Below are 17786 nucleotides of genomic sequence, written 5' to 3'. Positions count from 1 at the left end.
TTATGTTTATAGAATTAAATTGCTAAGGAATTTAAGCATTTCATAACAAACAAAACCCAGTTTTGCCTGATTCAATGGGAAAGGATTAACAGATGTATTCCATGGATTTTAATTTTGACTAAAACTTTCTAAACATGTTTAAAAAATAAAATGCTTTGAAACATACAACGTATAAATGAAGACTATAATTTGCATATTAAAAACTGATGCTATAATATTTCATGAAAAGAATAAACTTTGAGCAAACTATTGTACTTCTAAAACCATATTTTATTATATTGAAAATACATTGGGTAAACAATGACTAAATATAGAACTGACGAATTATTTCTTTTTTGTTATTCTGTGAAGAGTTATAGGAAATCACAAATGCCCTGGATACTGATAACATTCAAATGAAACATTTTATTAAGTTTATGGTTTATTGTTCCCTAATTATTTAAAAAATAGCTCTTGTTTCTTTGTGCTGCCTCAGCTAATGGAACGTCAACTTGCACAGGCTTAATTAACATTTATAAACCTGTTTTCATGTTTCAAGATCCTTTAGTTGAAAAACATTATTTTAAACGTTATTTTTAGGAGTCATTAATCTCTACACTCTTAATTATCTTATTAAGCTCATGCCAAATCCACATCTCTTTTCAGCTTTCACTAGTTCATTGTGCAAAACCTAGTCGCTTCCTTAACAGCCATGCCTCCTTTCACTTTCAAAACTGTTACTGTGAAAACACCACCAACCAAAATGAATGCATAAATGCAAACTATGAAACCACATTATATGTCATATGAGGAGCCTTGGGTGGGGCTCTATGACTCTTCCAAGCCTTTAAAAAATAGTTTAAAAGGTTTTGCCCATTTTCGTATTGTTTTCTTCTCGGTAGTCTACCTTCATTCCCACCATCCTCCCAGATGCTCCTTCTGGACAGCAGTTGTCTGATATTTCTCCTTTTGTGGTTGTTCTAGGGAAAAACTTAACATGGAATGAGAAGTGAAGAAAGTGATCATAGGAGAAAATCACCTCAGGTAAAAATGAAAAGCAAAAGAACAATATTTAATAATTTTTAAGAAAAAAAACAAAATAATTTTGACTAGTTATAAGAATTCACTTCATATTATTTATGAATCTTGCTGTTGAAATTTTAATTGGTGGTTGAGACTTTATTATGTTACCTGCCTCTTTGAAAAAAATTTTGTTTGAGTTTGTGAGCAGTATATGGTTTGAGTCACTTTGAATAAATATCTGTATATCCATACATATGACATAGATGAAGTACAGTTGCATTGAAAGTTATTTAAGAAAAAGAAAAGGTGTATTTTATCAGTTCTTGTGCCATATAAATGTAAATTAAATTTGGCAAGGTGGAAGAATAAAGTCATTTTTTTTCTCTTAAACATATGATCTAATAAGACAATGAAACCAAAATAGACATTTTTTTAGTTACAATAAAACCCAAAATATATGCCACCTTTTATTTCACATCTAAATTTGTGAATTTTTGTTGAAATATTTTTATTATAATTGAATGCATGAATCTTGAATGTTGATAATTTGGAAACAAATAATGGTGAAAATTATGATGACCAAATTTTGTACATAAAGTCTATAAAACACATATTATTTCAAAACATGAAAATGCATAGTAATTTGTATGTGGTACTATTATTTTTAGCAGTGAAGGTATAATTGAAAAATCCTAAATATTGTGGTTATGAGTGAAACAATTAATGATCGTACAAGTTATAATTTTGTTGCTGTTGAATTTTGAACCTTAAAAAACATGTATGTGGCTGGCTTTATATTTATTCTTGTGTGTTTGTCCATGGTCTGGTGATTTAAGTATTTTTGATTATTTTTTTTACCCAACCTGTTGACCAGATAAGAGATGTATGTAGCTATATCTTATGTCTTAAGTATATCATTTTTGAAAAATAAATTTAACTTTATGGAGTATGAGAGATGATAATCCTCTTTAATGAAATAGATCCAGAGTATAAATGTTAGCGCTCAGTAGAAGTAATAATGCTATTAATGTGATGAATTTTAGTTTTCTATTATTTATTGATTCAAATATTGTTAATTTCAGTGTTATTCTAACTATAGGCAGCTATGTATATATTGAGGACTTTTAAATAACTTCCTTCGGTACTCTGCCCAGTTAACAAGATTTCATTTGTTTTATGAGAAAGTTATATGTTACCAATTCCTTGAAACCACTAACCGAGGTTTTATAAGAATCAGAACAAACACAGTGTTACTCTTACACAATTAGCTTAATAGTTAATTTGGTCTTAATTATAGGCTCATAACACTACATTCATGCCTCACAATTACATAATTCATACATGCATGTATGGATTATTTTTTTCTTTTACAACTCATTGTTAATTAGAATAGTGTAATTCTAAAATATTATTAAAATGGAAGTAATCTGTGGAAAAATCTTTCAATCTAGTATTTTTTAAATTCTTATGTATATGAACCTCCATTTAGTTTAGAATATTTTTGAAGGCCTTTAACTGGGAATATGCATACTTAGAGCATTTCAGCATTTAAAATATTTATATGAAAGAATTGATATTATTGTTCTCATCTCCTAAGTTCATCAGATATTTGCAATAAATTCTGCTTTAATAAGGAGCCCATGTGAGATGTCGCCCATTGGCATAAACCCGTAGATCCGATCTTGTGGTGAAGTGGACCGCACAAGCTCGCTTCTATGGGTCTGTGTCAGTGCGGTTAATCTGGCAAAGTGCTGTACACCAGGCTGTTAGATAATATTTCGGCCAAACTCTGGTAAAACTCCAGTTGATTACTTTTGAAGTAGTTGTATTTTCCTTTGTTTTTTTTTAATGTATATATTAATCCTCATCTGTCTTAGAGGGCAACTGTTGACCACTCGGAAGAGCTCAGGGAATAGCCATTCAAGTTTGAATGCACGGATAGTAAATTGCTTAAGAAACTTGGATTTTTTTTATAGCAAGGTATGAACCAGGATCTGAATAGATACTGTTCGGAAATGTCAATTCATATTACAGTGGTCAGTGCACCTCATCAACTTCGATAAGAAAATTAAAGGCAATATTTGGATTTATGTGTTACTTTTAAACCCTCTTCTCTTGAAAAATGAAGCTGAATGCTATAGACTTTTAACATTATTAATTACTAGTACAATTATGCCAAGAGAAATGTCAGAGGACATTTCGTTTGACCTATGCTAGAAACCCAAGAGGTTAGGATAGTCCTAGTAGACACAAATTAAGTTAATTGGTAAAATGTTAGAATATTATATCTACATCCTTGCCAAGCCCTTAGGTGTATGGCCGCCATATTTGGAGGAGCTGACTGAAGATATGATAAGGAATTTGAAGCCACAGTGGAAGCTGTGTGCATCCGGGTTGAGGTAGTAGGTTGTATGGTTTAGAGTTATACCCTGGGAGTTAACTGTACAACCTTCTAGCTTTCCTTGGAGCACACTTGAGCCATCGAGGAATTCTTCATCACTTTAATCTGAATGAGCAAATTACTGTGTGAAAAGGTAATGTGTCATGAGTATTTTGAAAAATTTGAGTCTTTATTACATTAAAATGATATTTTTGTTCCTAAATATTAGATTATTCCATTTACGTCCACTTATGACACTGGCAAGATGGTATTCCTAATGGGTTGTAACTCAGTGATCAAATATTTTTAAAAACTGGTGTGTAGTTACTGAAACTGCATTAATATTGCAGCTTTTTTCATACACAGACTCATAAAATTTGACACTTAATTTTGTGCACTGATCACTGTTCTTTTTATTTTTATTGGCTACTTAGACCCTACAGTAAAAAAAAAAAAAGTCTGCCAGTGTCAATGACTTCCCCAGCACATTGTCTGAGTCTTTCTTATGACACATCACTTTTTCCCTTATGTTATGCTAAGTGCTTGTTTATTTTTTCCATACTAGACTGTAAGCCCCATGAGGGCAAAGTCCATGCTTTATTTTTCATTGTATCCCCTGCAATGCCTCATGCATAATAAGAACTAAATTTTTATTGGATGAATGAATGGAGTATAAGAACTCTCTCTGTGATGATTTCTATTTCTATATGTGATTGAATTACAACAGTGGTCACAAATCTGTTGTGTTTATTTGTTCTAAAATTTCCCCAAATTTAATTCCCAGGCTGTACTGATTCAGTAATATACTTGACTTATTTCTTGACTGGATTCAGTGTGTTAACTCATCCTAGACATAAAATTTTAAAATTAGGAATGCTTTTTATCTAGAATAAAAACAATAGAATGAATTCATTTTTATTAATAAGTTTATATAGTTTATAACCCTAAATTTAGATTGTGCATATTTCTTTTGAAGTTTCAAATTCCTTAATTTTCAGATGAATGTTTTTTATTTCAATACCAATTTTAAAATTAGCTTTTTGTATTCTGTATACTTCTCTTATCTACTATCCTTTATATTTATATAGCTGTATCTGTTGAGTAAAGCGAAACAACTAAATCAGAATCATGTCAAAAAATAACAATAAATAAGTACATCAAGTATGATGTGAAGTTTGGATCACATTTTTGTTTGAAGGAAAGGCACCTACATTATTATGTCTGTACAAAGCAAATGGGTCTCTTTGGAATTTGTTAACTTGCCATCAACTTTAGTGGCAGTGAATTGTGTAATTTATATAAAGAGGCTAGTTTATGTAGATCATCTTTTAGTCACATAAATATTTGTCGATATTAGAACTAAATTAAATTCCAAACATGAAACATTGAATACATAAAAAAAAGTTTGTAGATACAAATATACACTTGTATTTTAAAAACCATAAGACCTTGTCTATGTGTTGATGAGTTTTCTAGATAACAACAATCTGGCATTCAGAATACTCAGGGTTTAGAATTTACCAACAATGATAGTGAAGAAGGAACCTTTGAGTCACCAACAGGAAGAACACATGCGCCTCAGAAAGCCAAATGCCAATGGCTTACAGCAAAATTAGTTGACTGGTATGCAGAAGTTAAAGACTAATAGTCTCTAAAAAAGAAGAGTCTTTTTAGGGACTAATTAAGACACCATGGACAAGGAACAGGAGACATAGACAAAGACTGAGAGAGACAGAATGGAGAGATGAAAACAACAAGACATTGGCTTCTAGCAAAGAGAAACAATGACATGTCTAATGGTAGCTGTTCAACACAAAGGTGGAAGAAATAGACAACTGAGTGGTAAACAATGAAATCTTCGTGGATAGTGTAACCCATGAAAGCTAGGGTACCTTTCTTGTGTGTGAATGTATTTGTGTGTATCCTAATACTCAGTGTATCGAGTTGGAGACCAACTTGTTTAGACATTGATAGCCCAAACAGAATACTATTGCCAATAAATGCCTGTTTCCATGCAGTGCAATAATGTATATCACAGAAATCCACTGTGATGTGTATTATAAAGGATAATCTGATAAACATACTATGATAAACGCATAACATTATGGTCTCTCATCTACTGTATCTAAAGTGAACCTGTGTTATAGGAGAATGGCTGAAAAATGGCAACAATGTAGCTCTGATTCATTGTGTTAGTCATGCAGAAATGATAACAATTCTGAAAGGCGGAGGGTATAATTAGCCTCAATGAAGAAAATAGGGTGAGAATACTACATTGGAAGAATTATGTTTTCACTAGTGATTAATACTAAATTTCATGCTTCTAGCTACTGGGATTATTTAATTTACTATAAATTTATGAAAACGATGTTAAATGGCAAATGCACAAATTGAAAGGACTCTTTTTTAAAAAAAATAAGATTCAGGATCATTGCTAATGTCTGCATCTAGAAATAGTTAAATTGGGTCTAAGAAACCATAGAGAAACATTGTGTATAAGAGGTTAAAATTCAATGAGGGAGCAACTACGTGGATTCAGCTATTCCTTTAAGACTTTTCAGTGATCATATTTTACTGTATACCAGGGTTTCCACATTTGGTGACAAAGGAAAAGTAAAAATTTAGGAAGCAATTAAATATCAGTAAATCATACTCTACTGAACTAATATCTCTTGATATTTGGGGACCCTAAACTGCACATATATCTTTATGTTTGTAGTGGCTGACTTACCTTAAATGCTTTGGGAATGAAGCAGGAAGTAGTTCGAGCGGGAAGGAAGGAAAGGGGCAGTGGAAGAAATGAAGGGAGGGAAGAATGAAAGGCAAAGAAGACCAGTTGCAAAGCAATTGAAAATGCCTTACCAGAAAAGCCTAATTTAATTCCTAATATTATGAACTAAATTGGCCAAAGTAACTATGAGGAAATCAGATAAATTACTTGGCAATTGGACTGAGTCTCCTTGAAAACAATCCAGCAGTATGTGAACTGTTATTAGATAAATGAGTCACTCTCTGTAAATAATCATTTTGTTTCTACTAGTCCCTATTATCAAAGGCTGACTAGTGAGCATAGGTGATCCCCCAAGATTTCCAGATGATGTGACACAGAACTTGAACACCCTGAGCGTTATTTCACACCCACGCCTAGTTTCTATTCAACAGAACCTGGGAATAATTCTGAGGTCACCAATCTTCACTACACCCGTACCAGCCCCCTAAAAACTAAGATCCCTAGAGAATGCCTATGAGAGATTATTAGGTGAAGGCTCTGGCATTTCAAAATAGCATTTATCTCTTACTTGCTTACTAATATCTACCATTTACTACTCCTTCCAAGCAAACCCACTACTTGATAATATGTTCTTCAAGATTCTTATATATCACCTCTCTGTCCAAGAAGCCTTTTACTCTTTCTCTAAGAGGGACTTTCTCAGTTTTAAATCCTTATAGGTCTTGCACCTTTTATACCTACAGAGTTTTTCTGACTTCCATGAATAGTAAGTACATGTATCCAAAAGTGAATGTGATTCACCTTTGGGTATGTGTACCTCCTGCAATGTACATACTTTTTTTTTTAACTGTTGGATTGAGTTAAACTTTAGATCATTTATGGGCAATGGTGAGACACTATATGCGACTTAAAATAAGCAGTGACTCATCAGTCTTAAGTATGTGATATATTTGAATGTGATTTATGAAACACCAATCTTATTTCTAATAAATAAAAACTCTGTGTATACACAAATACCTGTCTTTTTCAAAGCTCACGACTCTTACCACAGTGCTCAGCTTATAGGGTGAATTCAAGAACTATTTGGTGAAGGAACAAGAAAAGTTAAATGAAATAAAAACATTATGTGATACAGTGGAGCCATTCTACATTTAAGTGGACTTCTTCAAACTTTAAACATTTAGAGTTTAAAAGAAATTAGAAATATCACTTTAACTTTTGAGAAATCTGTTAGATAGTGGTTCTGGATTTTTAGGTTGGCATTGTTTTGTGTGTGCCTTTATTTTTTAACCTCACACTATGCTATGTGAGATGTGTAAGTTAAATAAACTACCCATATTTCTTCCCTACATCTGAGTACCCTGATCCATTCTATTCTCTTCACCCTAATCTCTTCCTTGACTCCAATCATATTGAGTCTTGTGTTTCCCATTACTTTTTATGTGCTTAGACAATAGGTAATAAAGTTAGATTGTAAGCTGTATAATTCATGTGTACTTCCACTTACTATGCATTTAAGTCATACTTGATTAAAATTAAAAATAAAATCTAGATTTATGAATTGTAAGAACCTTAGAGATCAACTGGCCCATTTTCCAGATGACCAAACTGAGTATTTCATGACCTTTCCAGTGTCAATCCACTAGTATGTACTCAGCCCAGATTTCTGTTCAGATCAGTAATCTACCCAAGACAAAATATTTTATGTTTCCTAGCAATAGACTTTCAAGTATTTTTCAATTGGTATCAATAGGCTCTTGAGTAGTGTCATTAAACAAATTTTAATTGATTGAGATTAGATAAGGCTTTATTTTGGAAAAACTACAAATAACAAAGTAATTTATTATTAGACTCAAGTATAATAGCTATATAATTAATTTTATTTAGAATGAATTCTGTATGCCTATAGCTCTTTCAAGTACAAGTACAGTCTTATTCTTCCAGTCATACCAAGACACTTCTTTACCCTCTACTTCCACTGTGATTCATCTTCTTCCAGAACTGTTTTCTATAGGAGAGCAGTATACTCCAGCAGTTGGTGAAGTATCATAAGTAAAAAAGGGGATAAGTTCAAATTGGTAACCTGTTAGTACTGTGTTGCTTGGGAGAACAAAAGGTAACATAAAATGCTAACCATAACTTACTAGACTTAAGAACTCAATTGCACGTCCCCCTTGAGATATGCAAGATATAAGTACATACAAGGCATCATGAACATAAATGACTTCAGGATCTAGGCAGTGTAGTAAGATGGACTTCAGGACAAAAGGAAGCAATGGGGACTGTGACTGAACAAGGCAGGCATACTCACTCACTTTCAAGATATGTCAACATGACTTCTTCAGTTCATCTAAATTAGACCTTTAGTAAGGGCAACCAGTTTTCCATTTTGAAATGAAGACATCACATAGTAAAGCAAAGCTTCAGTAAGTCTGTTCTTTTGATGAAACTAACAGCATTTTTACAGTGAAGTTGATAATTTAGAGAATCTATGATATATCCAATAATTCTAAAGTATATAAAAGGATAAATTCTTATACACATGTGTTGCTATTATTTTAAATAGATGTGTATGATCCATGAGAGTATAAATATTTTCTTGAATTGTCTGACTAATGAAAAATATTAATTGGTCAAGCAATACCTACCAATTGCAATATTATTTTGATGCTATTTAATGAAACAAATGTAGCAGTAGTAATTATAGTAGTCCTAGTAGTAATGTGTAGTTTTACGTTTCCATTTGAATCTAAATCTCAATGCACAAAACAAAAAATGTTCTTATAGTTCTTATATCTCAAGTAGTTAATACTACAGACAGATGAATAGATAGCATTTTCAAGTGAGAAAAATCTATAGGCTGTATAAGGTGAACACAAAGTTCAAATGTTCTCATCTCAGTATAAAGTCTCACACAACTTCATAGAGTTCAAGAGAGCCAGTAAATGGTATTGTTATTAATTATATCTTATTTTGTTATAATTAAAGGACCAGTTATGCTTAAATCTAGAATTAGATCAGGTTTGTATCCATCAATTTTTAATATAATTTAATCTGATAAATTTGGCAAGTAAAAATGATACAATCAATTATGAAAACACTGAGTTTATAATAATAAAAAAGACATGTGTTTGCAATTTTGCTATGTGTAGTACAAACATTCCTATTTGATATAATTGGAATCAGTAGTTGATCAATTAATCCACAGATTTTTGAAGAAACAGATCTTAAAACTTAATATATACATACAATGCATATTTTGTTTAAATTTTAAAATTTAATTATATACCCAGTTGCCAGCGTTCTTAACGAAGTCATGACATATTTTTATAATGTAATTTATGCAATAATTTTTCAAATAAAATGACAGAAAACTAAATTTAAGGGATTTTTAACTTGTGATTGTGTTTATTTTTTATTAAATCTTTATTGTATTTGTTGCCATTGTCATTTAGTTCCATTACACCCCCTTCTCCCCTGCAATCCCCAGTCTGTTGTCCATGTGCATGAGTCCTTTTTACTCTTTGCTCTATCCTTCCATCCCCCAACCCCCCCACTAGCTGTCATCTGCTATTTATCTATGAGTCTGTCCCCCAGATATTTTTGAGTTTGGGTTGCTGTTCACAGATCTTAGTCACTTTTCTTTCTGTAAATCCCATAATGCATCATCTATGAATTATAATTTTTGTTGCTTCATAAATGTCTTTAAGGACAAATCTAATATAAAGAAATCTGAGAGCAAATCCCTATATTTTCTATTTTTTTTCTAATTTTTAAAGTTGTCTTAACTACATCAAACTCATTAGGACTTTTTTAAAGGACTGAATTTCAAAAATTTCCATGTGTAGAACATCTCTTATTCTTTTTATACTTGTATTTAAATTGGTTTACATAATACTTAATTACATTATACAATTTCATATTTACCCAGCTGGCATAAACTAGTATGGGAACAGATGTAAATGACTGGCTACCAGAAAGTATACAAATCACTTGTTTGGAGCAGAAATACTTGGGTTTTCTAGAACTTTCTAAGGTGATAAAATATATTCTGCAGTGCCCTAACAGTATCCACTAGCCACATGTGGTTATTGAGCATTTCAAATGTGGCTAGTGTGACTAAAGAACTGAATTTTAAATTTAGTTAATTTTAATTAAAATGTACATAGTTATGTGTGTTTTGTGTTTTGTATCTAGTGTATTGGACAGTGTAGTGCTGGAGATGAGCTCTCATCCAGCGGGCAAGCTGGGGCATCTGTTGAAAATGTCAGATAACCTGTAAGGTGGTGAATGGTTAAGAGTACTTCTGTAGTTGAATTAAGATTTAGGGGGAAACTCTAAACTAATTTGGAATTCAGGTTTTGTTTTATTGTTTTTATATGTTTATTTTGGTTGTATTTGAGTATAGATTTAGTCTGATGGAATTTTAGAACTTTACTCAAAAGAAGGAAGCCAAAACATTAGGAATACAGAGGTTTGCAACTCCTTCTGAAGCATTCAGTCAACACAAACCTAATTAGAAAGTAATGACACTGCTTCTCATTTGGGGGAAAAAAAGTTGTTAATTAAGAGCATAGATTCATTAGAGCCATAAGATGAACATGCTGAGAGTCTCTTGGCCCTTTGAAAATACTCACAGAACTTTGAATGCCTGTGCATGTGTTTATTTTTCTGAGGAAGATGTTCCAGCTCTTGTCAGATTTTCTTAGGAGTCCATGATTCTTCAAAAAATGACAGCATGGATGGAACTGGAGAATATTATGCTAAGTGAAATAAGCCAGTGAAAGGCAAATGACATGATCTCACCTATAAGAGGAAAGGAATCTAATGAACAAAATTAACTAATGAACTAATTAACTCACTAACTTCCATACCAGAACCACAGGTATGGGCACATGGAACAGACTGACAGTGACTAGAGGGGAGCGGGGAGGAGGATAATGGTGGGAAGCAAGGAAAGGCACCAGCTCAATAGCATGTGTGAGTGACCCACCACATGGACAACAGTGTGGGAATTCACTGTGGGGGCGGGGTGTGACGTGGGGAGGAGGGCAAAGGGGGGAAAGTTGGGGCAACTGTAATAGAACAACAATTTTAAAATCTTTCTAAAAAAGCAATAAATGCATTTGGGTTCCTGTTTAATACTTTCTGAGGTACCAGATGTAGTGCACTTGATAGCATTGAAAGCCTTCTCTTACAAATATTGTAAATTCTGTCTGTCTATCAATCTATCTAATGATGCATTGATCCATATACACATTTCAAATTAAATATGTAGTTTTTTATGGAATTAAATATGTAAAGTTTTATTTAAATGTACAACATATATATGTAATTTAATTAATTATATATATAATTTAACCAATTGGCTAAAACTCTGAAACATGGTTGAGAAGAGAAAGAATAGCTTAATTCCTTGGAAAGATTCAATAAAATGGGAAAAAATACTGTCATATTAAATTTGAATATTCAATTGTAAATTATTAGAAAAGATCATAAAAATGTAGATTGAAAAATCTCTCAGTTTACTGTATCTGTGCCATTAGTTTTGTTTATTAATGATGAGGCCTATTGAAGTGGTACAGTATGGTTCTGATTTATATAACACACAAAGACTGACACTAGTTCCACACTCAGTGGGAGGATTTGTCTCACATGAGAAAACTGGAAAAGTTAGAAAATTGTACTCATTTGTTTCCAGAATAATTAAAGATACATATGTTTTAATGTATTTTTATGTCTCCCTTACTAACTAATATTTTTGTTTAATTTGTTAACTGTTGATCCCAAACATATCAGGTAGGCTGACTTCAACTATGACAGTGTTAATCCTCTTTCTAATGTGAGAGTACTACAGTCAGGGGTTTATATAGTTTCCTACAACCACATGCATGGAACTGAAATAAATGTGTCCTGCACCAAAAGGACTTGATTCCAACTACAGAGGCTCAGCCACTTGAAAGCAGTAGGTACACACAGTGAAAGTTTAAAAGTAAGACTTACTCTATTTAGAATTAAGTGTCCAGCTTCACTAGGCAAAACTTCCTAGACCAGTGTTTCTTTTCATTCAGAGATCCATGCAACAAAAAGCCAATGAGCTCTTTTCTGCTTCTGATTTTTCAAAACATAGAATAGCATGTTGCCCGGCCTGCCTGACAAGAGCAAATATGTTTATTTCACACTGGGAATTTTTCAGCTCAGGGTGGTAAAATGTTTATTTGATGATAAATATTGAGCTACATCTATCTATTAGCTAATGATCACTTCTGTTTTTAAAGTCTAAGTGTTTCAAAATATGTGAGTACCATAAGCAGACTACTTGAGATTAACTGACTGGTATTTCAGAAATGTCCGACTTGTTCCATATATGATTGATCTAGGGACTCGGCGCAGACCTTATTTTCTGTTTTTTTCTCCTTCTCTAATAATATTAGCTTGACACTGCTTATTATTCACTGCCTTGCCCTGGGTTTTAAGGCGTCTTAGAACAGCGGTGGTTCTCAGCTTTACTGTTTGAGAACACGAAGAGAGAGGGGACAGTGTGGTGGCAGGTGGGAGTAGTTGGGGAAAGTCCTCAGTGTTACTCAGATTTTATGTCTGCGTGGGCCCACGTTCCAATAGGCGTTGTTTGTGTCATGATTTCAGAGGCCTCAGAAAGGTCCCCCTGCTCCAAAATAGCCTGGCCTTTCACTGCACATTAAAGTTATCATCTGAATGTTGGCCAGCCCCCACTCCCCAGTAATGCGGAGACTGCATGCCAGCCCTGCAGCCAGGCACACCTGAATCCACAACAAATGTGTCAACCACAACTACAAAAGCTGATCTTTTCATCAGTGCTGTGTGACTTTCATCTGTAAAATGAGAATGATGACACCAGTATTACAAGATTTTTGTGAGGATTAAAAGATTTTATTTATACTGCACTTAGCAAGCATGGTGCCTAGTAGATACAGTTGAAAATGATATAATTATTAGGAACATCATTGCATGTATTCAATGGTGCAGAGTATGGTTTACTTATTAAATGTCCCACCGGCCCAGTGCTGTGGAATGTACACAGGCAGTGGCAGCCACCGGAAACACTGGAAGGAGGCTGTTTCTTTTGAGACCTCCGCCTTGATTCCTGAACAGCAGGGCTTTGCTGCCTGGATTTGCTATTTTGAATAAACCACATTTCAAGTATTCTTCTCATTGTCAGATCGTGGGAAACAAGAGGTCTCACCTTTTCCTCCCAAAATGGTAGTCCTTCTTCATACATCTGAAGTTAAATATTTTCCTTTTGATAATCATTTTATTTTGAAAGCGTAAGAAATTTGTCACCAGTGTTTATGTACGAATAATCAATTGCTTGAGTGCCTTAGTTTTCTCATCTGTAAAAAGAGGGATAACATTTGCTTCCTGCTGCCTTTCTCTAGACTCTTGAGAAAATAAAAATCTATAAGGTAAAAAAAAGAAAGAAAATATCAGCATTCCCACAAATAGAAAATTAACCCATTTAAACTTATCCACAAGAAATTTTATAAACAGATTTCCAGGGGGGGGAGAAGTAACAAAGTATTTTTAAATTGTTCATATGCAGGAAGAAAACATCTCTATCAATCTCTCAGTACCTCTCCTCGTCTCTGTCTCTCTCTCAGTGTCTTTCTCTGTCTGTGTCTCTCTTCCTCTCTTCCCTTCTCTCTCTCGTGTTCTTTGATCTTGCTATTTCTACTGCTTAACATTTTGCATTTCACTTTCCATCACTATATACAAGTTCCTTTTTTAAACCTAGCCAAGTGCCTAAAATAAATATTATATGTAAATTGGTAAATAAGTAGTGTGTGTATATATATATACTAGATAAACAAATGAATTATTGAATTAAATAAATTAATGAGGACTACAGAAATGTAGAGTGTAGTTCATACGTAACTGGAAGGTATTAGCTTCAGTGTAATGAACATACTAATCATTGGCCTTCTTGGTCATGGGGTGCCCTAGGAAGCGTGGTCAGTCTTCTAAGTTCTGCTTAACAGGTTCCTTTCTTAAAGTCGACCTTTTCCTTATGAGCAAGGGCAGCACAGCATGCCAGTGTGATAAGATTGACTTACATCAAACATTTCTTACAGAAAAGTGGAGTGCATCTCTCTGTTTCAGAAGCAACTTGATTTTTTAGTCTGTAGAAACTGAATTCACTTTATCTTGGAGAGAAAGCATTTTCAGTAATTTTATTGTAACCAGTTTTCATTTTAGGGAATAGACAGAAGATTTTCGAACTGGGTTTACAAGTTTGTGAGATTTTGAACATGGTTCTTTTTCTCTTTCTGCATGCTGGATGCAGTACTACATATGTGAGGGTGTTAGGTGCTTTCCCAAAACAGAATCACTTATAGAGAAGCAGTGTCATAGACATCTAAAGTTCAATGGCATAATGCACCTAGGACTTGATTCCCATTAACTACTGCTTTGATCCTGTCCCACAAATGTACAGAAAGGCCACCCCTTCTTCCTAGGTCCTGAATGTGGGCTTAAATACTCTCTAGGAAATATCATTTTTACCTACTTGGCCCTAAGTACCTATTGTTACCTTCATGGTAGTGTCAGAAATTTCAGGAGCTGGGATAGTGACCTTGCCCTGCCCATTTTCAAGTGCTTACTACTTTACTTATGACTGTCAGAGTTGTATGGCCTTCAGAGTAGGTCTTTTCAAATCTGGTGCATGATCATTAGGTGCAGGGAAGGTAGACCTTCTTCCTTTGCTTAGATAATTGCATTATAAAGCATTGGCTTTAGAAAGAGGGCTACCAGATTTAGCAAATAAAAATATGGACACCCAGTTAAATTTACATTTCAAATAGACAATGAATAATTTTTTAGTATCCCTATGTTTACTATTCCATGTTATTTTTGTTGCTTAATCTGACATTCAGATTTGACTTCATGATCTGTATTTTTATTTGGCAATTCTTTTCAGATAGTATTTTCTATAATAAAGTGTCTTATCCTATTTCTCCATATATGCTCCACTCATATTAAATAAAGGAATAGAAGCTAATAAAGGAAACAGAATAAGATTTACCCATGAAACATTTGGGAAAAGCATATAAAATTAATATAATATTTTGTATTATAATAATAGAAAATTAGAGATAAACTTTGTAAATGTTAGGATTATGTAAAATAACTATTAGGTCATATTAGTTAACATGATTTAAGAAAGTAATTTAGTAAATGACATCTAACAAATGGAAGCTAATTCATAATATCAGCTTAAATTCAGGGAATTAAAAATTTGCTGTAATGTTAAAGCCACATCGCCTGTTGCATTAAAATATCTGTGATATTTTAAGCCATCTTTGCATTAGTTATGACAGGTTCTTTTGAAAGTCTGGAGGGGAAATTTTCCAGCAAATGATCATTCTGGTTAAAACAATTTTACTTCTGAGTTAATATAAAGAAAGTGTTGCTTGCTTTTCACATGATCTGTTGCTATGAGTTACTTTAGGTTCCTAGTTAGCTTTTGAAGCATCAATTTCCATCACAACATAATTTTTATACTTATAACCTGTGCTGTGTATGTTTTTACCCTAGACTTGGCTGCATATTTTTTCTTTTTTTTAAATTTTCTTTTGTTTTTCAATTAAATTCATTGGGGCGACATTGGTGAATAAGATTATATAGCTTTCAAGTGTACATTTCTCTGAGACATGATCTGTACATTGCATTGTGTACCCACAATCCACCACCCCTCTTTCCTTTATTAACCCCCACCCCCTTCCCTCTGGTAATCACCGTACTGTTGTCTGTGTCAATGTGTTTTAGTTTTATATCTCACGTGAACGAAATCATATGGTTCTTAGATTTTCTGACTGAATTACTTCACTTAGCATATTCTCAAGGTCCATCCATGTTGTCAGAAATGGCAGTTTTTCATCTTTTCTTATGGCTGTGTAGTATTACATTGTCTATATGTACCTCATCTTTATACAATCCTCCATCAAAGGACACTGGTTGTCTCCATGCATATGGCTACTGTGAATAATGCTACAGTGAAAATAAGGATGCCTATATCTTTGCAAATGAATATTTTCGAGTTTTTCTTTTACATGGCACCTAGAAATTGGTGGTACTCTCTCACTGTCGGGCACGTGTTGCAGCTTCTCCCCTTCTCACAGCTTGATCTTTTCCTGCCTGATCATCCCAACTGCTCAGTGGCTTCCACCCTTTCCAATTCTGCCCAGACCCTCCACCCGGAGCCAAGTTTCCCAGCTGGGTCTTCTCCCGACACTCATCAGCCCCAAGTTTCTTTCTACCCTTGCAGCCCTGGACAGAGGATAACAGACCTGGAGATTTTCAAAGTGTCACGTATCAAGTCACACCAGGCACATACATGGCTTGTCCACATGTTCGCACGCAATGAATCTTTTCATTTTATGAGGAAATTTGTACTAGCAACTTGGCCCCGTTCCCTTTAGTTTATAGAGAAGGATGTAAGCACATAACGATCAGGATTTTGTTTTCAAAGTCACATAGTTACAAGTCAAGGCTGGAACCTTCATCCCTCCATTAAATCAATCTTTTTCCAGAGTTAACGATCGTCCTCTGTCATGTGGGATCTTATGGCCATAGCGTGGTGTTTTGGTTCTGTTTGTTTAATTTTTTGAGATTAAATAAGAATTTTATTCTAGCTGAACTGCTTATAGTGGGTGTTTAGAAAATATTCCCTCCCCTCATTTTCACTAACAGGTAATTTGTCAGAAGACCTGGCTTTGGTGGTGGGTAAGGAATAATTCATTCTTTGATCCCTGCCTGTCTTGTTTTTGGACTCTAACAATGTTATTTAACTTTTTTGTTCCTGAACATAGTTCTTTGTCAGACAAAAATGTTCTGTGATTATATACATTTTCTATTTTAGCTATTTAACTATACATTTGAAAGTAATATAGGTAATATGTAGCTTCTTTAATTATTTTAAACTATAGAATATTTTAAGGTAATTGGATTTGTTTCACTGCCCCATATATCTAAGTTAGATTTTTACTCAGTATCACAATATTTCTCATGGCCCTCATTTAAACCTCAGGCTTCCTTTACCTCCTGAAGTTCCTTCCCCTCTATTTCAGTCCATACTCAAAGAGTAAGGTGTATTTACAAAAGTTATATTATCTTGCATGCACAGTAATGTTCAAATTACTTGCAGGACATTAAGGGACTTGACAATGTTTCCAGTGCACCAACATAAACTATTGCCAGGTACTCCCTCCATCACCTGCACCATCTTTCTCCACCCCATGCCCATACACCACTAAATTCAGTCACACTGGGGCTCCATGCCCAAAAGTAGCTCATGAAAGTGTGGAATGGAAGGCAATAAGATGAGTAAGATGTAGAATCACAGGTTTTGTAATGAAGCAACCAGGACACTAATGTGGCTACATCATTTAGTAACTGTATCTATAACCCTCACTTGTTTTATGTAAAACTAGGGTAATAATACAGTATATAGCTTCTATGGGATTAAATGAGATAGCATAATTTAAATTATGTTATAATTTGCTCGGTACATGGAACGCAATAGTGGAAGCTATTTGTAATACAGCGAAGATGAACACGAAGACTTTGATTAGTTTGTTCCTTTTGTCTAAAAAGATTTTCAATTTACTTTTTTGACAATATTGCATTCATTCTTTTTTA

The 17786-nt window shown here is 33.7% G+C and overlaps 1 long non-coding RNA gene across 2 annotated transcripts in view; it reads left to right on the top strand.

Moving 5' to 3' along the window:
- Positions 1-17786, top strand: part of LOC123827328 — an 88989-nt gene that overhangs the window by 41915 nt on the left and 29288 nt on the right. For both annotated transcript variants that reach the window (XR_006787214.1, XR_006787215.1), the window contains exon 2: positions 964-1023. This is a non-coding gene — a long non-coding RNA (uncharacterized LOC123827328). The remainder of the gene's footprint in view (positions 1-963; positions 1024-17786) is intronic.

This window comes from Phyllostomus hastatus, unplaced genomic scaffold (assembly GCF_019186645.2).
Source record: "Phyllostomus hastatus isolate PE091 unplaced genomic scaffold, TTU_PhHast_1.1 phas_contig_86, whole genome shotgun sequence".
Taxonomy (NCBI): domain Eukaryota; kingdom Metazoa; phylum Chordata; class Mammalia; order Chiroptera; family Phyllostomidae; genus Phyllostomus; species Phyllostomus hastatus.
This window is presented reverse-complemented; position numbering and strand designations above follow the sequence as displayed.